We start from the raw sequence: 5,204 nt of genomic DNA on the forward strand, positions 1-5,204 counted from the left end.
TCTCTCGAATCTGAGTATTATCTAGAGGTTTCTAGGGTGGAATGTAGGCAGAATGAGGAAGTATCTTTTCTGTGGCATGTCCTACTTTGTTATCTGGCCCCACTGACTCTGCTCAGTGTTTGCTGCTGTTATGGTTACTAGATTTTTGTTAACAGAACTCCTCCCAAACTGGTATCTCCTCTGGATAATTCTGGTTTCAAAAATAGCAATAAAATCTAAAACAGAATTCCAAATAGCATTTTTCCTGGCAACAATAACACTAAATTTTGTATTATGTTTGTATACTCTAGATGTTAATTTATCTCTGCTGTGTATGCGTATGTGTCTGTGCATGTGGGTATGTGTGTGTTAACCAATCACGAGCTTTCATGTAGAAAGGAATGCTGCCAAATAAGTATGCATAAAAATTCCTATTTATTGAAAATGTAACTATTATAGCAACATAAAAATCAATGTTTGTCCAATTATTTTCTGCAGGCAGTATCATGCATTGCAACATAGTTTCTCATTAGATTAAATCAAACTGTTCTTAAATACCATTTTACCAGCTGTTACTGGATAAAGGGTGAACAGAACAGTTTGTAGTAGTAAATGCGTGGTTCTCTGGCACGTGTCTGTGCCAACATTGCTACAGCTGTGTATATTGTTTATGAAAAACAAATGCCCTTAGTGGTTTTTCTTAAATTTTATTAAAGTATGTGTTTCTTTTTTTTCCAGAATACTTTCATGTTTCTTAGGGAGAAAAAATACTGTGGAGGCCTATAAATTAAGTCAAATTCACTAGACAATTGAAAATGTTTTAGGCTTTAAGTTAGAATAAATGGCAAGAATTAGATCACTAAGAGATAGATACATCAAATTAGAGTTAGATTTCCCAATTTTGTTGATATATATCAATATATATATATTTAGCTTTTTAAAAATATTCCTCATTTCTATTCCTGAGGTCCAATCAGTTTAATGGTTAATAGTCAGAACTTCTTAAACACTGTCCTACCCCACTATGACATTAAAAAGACACACTGCCCAAAATTTTGCCTTACTTCCAAGTTTTAAGTAATTTTTCTTAGCAGAGCCAAACTTTTTTGTACAGATAAAAAACTGAGAGACTCAGATGCTCATGAGTCTTGACTGAAGATCATACAACTTATTAGTAGATAAGTTTTCCCTGTCCCATGAAGTCCAAGTGTATGATTTTTATTATGCAAATGGGCGTTCATTACTAGAACTAGTGTATAGACTAGAACAGCTGCCTTCTATTAAAGTTCACCTGACCACATCTTATGGAACAACATGGTTTCTATAAGTCAGAAAGAACAAGAGAAATTCAAATTCCATTTAAAATTATAATAAAATCATATTTATTGTTGGTTTCTTTAAAGGTATTATAGAGAGTGTTTAGATTTCAAGCAACTAATAAATCATTTTAAATAGATTATTATATACAGTGGCTCAGGTGGCTTAAAAAGGAGGATTGCCTCAGCAACTTAGCAAGGTCCTAAGCAACTCAGTAAGACCCTGTCTCTAAGTAAAATATTAAATGGGTTGGTATATGTCTCAGTGGTTAAGTGCCTCTGTGTTCAATTCCCAGTACCAAAAAAAAAAAAAAAAAAAAAAAATGTTTTATATATATTCAATGATAAAAGAGTAATTATTTCCTCATTTTACTATCGGTCTTCTCAACATTTATCTTACCATCTTCCTTTTACATTTTAGTTTTCTCATGAGTAAGCATATATATGTATATACATATACATCTATATAATTGCTATTTTTATATCAGGAAGTATATTAGGAAGTATAAGAAAATGTTTGCCTAGCTAATTAGAAAGTTTGATTTGCTCTATCCCACATTCCACCTTCTCAGATTAAAACTTAGACTTCTTTTCAATATACTGAAATCACTGTTTCAGCTGTGTTTTACCATTAATCTTACTGTACACATGATCCCTGAATTAAACCATCCTGATTGCTAGGTTGAAGTTTTTTGAAAAAAATAAAATAAAACAAGGAGAATGTGACCAATCGTCTTCTTGGAATAAGTGATAGAAGTACTGTTTTCTTTGGCAACAAATGAGTGTTTCACAGATTTTTTCCTAACTGTAACAGAGGTCATAAATGAGGGGTTTGAGAACAAGTCCTCACTCACAGATTTTAGTTTTTTGCACTCACAAATGAGGAGTCTATACAGAACAATTAATTAAAAGTTTTGACCAGTGCTGCAGCATTTTAATATTCAGTTGGAACTGAGTAATGGCTGCTCTGAATATGGGCATGGGTGCCCTCCTTTGCCAGAATCACTGTCATTTCTTAATGCCTTATATCACCCACTTCATGCACTTACTTACCTGCCAGACCATATCGGCAACTGCATTTGAAATCCCTGGTAAATACTGAGAGTGGCGAAAAACATTATTTCAAGAGGCAGAATAGGAATATAAAACAACAGCTTCTATCTGGCCTTTGAGAAGGTCATGTTTAAAAACAGCTATGTTTTTAAAAAAAATTTTTTTTTAAATGGCCACTTTATTGCTCTAGTTTAAATACTTGCGTGGCTCTGAAATGACTCCTTAAGATCCTCTTCAATTCTCCAGTGTAACGTCTTGCTACTGACACGTATCCACAGCTATTGTACGAAAGCTGGCCTGATGACATTCACGTTCTATAAGCTGTGAGTATCTCTCTTGTACCAGGTAGGTCTTTGCTTATTCTGTGTCCTCTACCTGACGCAATACCCCCGACCCCAGTCTGCTCACTCACATCTCATCCAAAACATCACTTCCTCCAGGAAGGGGGATGCATGCCAGTGGCAAGGGATCTGATGTGGAAGGAGGTTCCGTATGCAGTTATACTCCACTGTGGGTGGCAGTTACATATTTGTTCATCTATATCTTGCTTTGATTGTAGGATATAGGAATTCCGTGCCTATGTGTTATTCATTATTATATTTCCAGTGCCCATAAGTTCCCTGGAAAAATAAAAGGCATTTGAAAATTTAGTAAATAGTGGATGAGATGACTGGGTTTTGTGTGGGTGAGTGGTTAGAGTTCCCACTACTCTGCAATGAGGGACAGAGAATCAGAAAGGAAGAAAAAAAAAGTTTGTTATACTTCCTGTGGTCACTTTGACCCCTGTTCATCAGTGGCCTCCTCGGTTGCCGTGTATACATTCCCTTTATTTATCAGTTCCAGTAAGGGTTAGGCTTTAGTAAACACTGAAGACAGTTGTTTGTCTCCTAAAGTCACAGTTCCAATTTTCCATCCTGTCCCCACTCTGGAGATGTACTCACGGAATATAGTCAGTGACAAGGACAGTACTTTGAGCTGGGATCCTGCCCTAGCCTTTACTCTGATTGCTCCTCCTGGACCCACTTCCCCATTTGAACCTCTTCGATCCCAGCCCTTTTGCTCACCCTCTGGTTGTCTCTTCTCTGCCAGGTCCTTAGAAGAGTGGTTTGCTTAATAGTGTTGGAGAGAATGTGGGGAAAAAGGGACACTCATACATTGCTGGTGGGGATGCAAATTAGTGCAGTCACTCTGGAAAGCAGTGTGGAGATTCCTTAGAATACTTGGAATAGACCCACCATTTGACCCAGCTGTCCCACTCCTTGGCCTATACCCAAAGGACTTAAAATCAGCATACTACAGAGATACAGCCACATCAATGTTCATAGCTGCTCAATTCACAATAGCCAGATTGTGGAACCAACCTAGATGTCCTTCAATTGATGAATGGATAAAGAAACTGTGGTATATATATATATATATATATATATATATATATATATATACAATGGAATATTACTCAGCTATAAAGAATAATAAAATTATGGCATTTGCAGGCAAATGGATGAAATTGGAGAATATGATGCTAAGTGAGATAAGCCAATCTTAAAAAAACAAAGGACGAATGATCTCGCTGATAAGTGGATGAAGACACATAATGGGGGGTGGGAGGGGTTCGTGTTAGGGTTAGAGTTAGGGTTAAGGAGGGGGGCAAGAATGGAGGAAGGAAGGACTGTATAGAGGGAAAAGAGGGGTGGGAGGGGTGGGGGGAAGGAAAAAATAACAATGAATCAAACATCATTACCCTATGTAAATGTATGATTATGAAAATGGTATGCTGTTACTCCATGTACAGAGAAACAACATGTATCCCATTTGTTTACAATAAAAATAAATTTTAAAAACTCTCACTTGAGACAATGCAAGAAAGTTTGGAGGAGAAATTATTGGGTTATAGCCTTAATGGAATCAGCTATTTAATTCCTGATGGGATTAACTGAGTGGCAACTAGAGACAGGTAGGGTGTGGCTGGAGGATGTGGTTCATTGGGGGAATAGCTATGGGGTATATATTTAAAAAAAAAAAAAAGAATAGTGATTTGCTTCCTTATAAACATCAATTTTGTCTTTTATCTTTCTTTTGTCCTTGAACAAGATCTTTCACCATGTTCCGTAGTCCCAGGCCTCCCCATACCTCTGACACTTAGTGTCATCCCCCATTCTCTGCCCAGCATCTTCTTGAATGAACTATTCAACCAGGAGCTTCCTGCCCTCATTTGCCCTTAATTCTTTTCCTTCCCTCAACTTTCCTCCACACCCCACACCCAAACAATATCTTTCTTTCTTTTGTTATTTTAATCAGTGTTCTCCAATGATTTGGAGATAGGTCTGTGAGTTTATCATTAGAAAATTTAAATTTAAGTATTTCATTTAGAAATTTTCATAAGTATACTTAGGATTATTTAAATGACTATTGCCAAACAGTTTTGGGGTTCATATTTCAGTTTGCATTTACCATGGTATTGATGCCAAAGAGCACTGATCTAATGATCTCAAGCTAATAAATAATAAAAAAGCCAGATTAAATATGTAAATTATGCCCTCAGGTCAGGTGAAGTCCAAATAATATCACAGATGAATATCATGCAAATAAATATTTTATAGTAATTCATATAAAGATAAATGCTGGAAAAACTGAGTCATCACAAAATGAACAAATACAAGCCTGATGAACCCAAAACAATTTTGTGGTAGTAATTGACATTGTGCGAGCTAACATTTTGTTTCCAGTAAACATCATCATCATATAAATTTGTTAATTTGAATTGTATTATTTGGAAGAAGCTGTATTTAATTTATAAATTTAATTTGTTTTTATAGTTGTAAATAGATAGAATTTATAGATAGATTTATGTTTGAA

Source organism: Sciurus vulgaris, assembly GCF_902686455.1.
Source record: "Sciurus vulgaris genome assembly, chromosome: 4".
Taxonomy (NCBI): domain Eukaryota; kingdom Metazoa; phylum Chordata; class Mammalia; order Rodentia; family Sciuridae; genus Sciurus; species Sciurus vulgaris.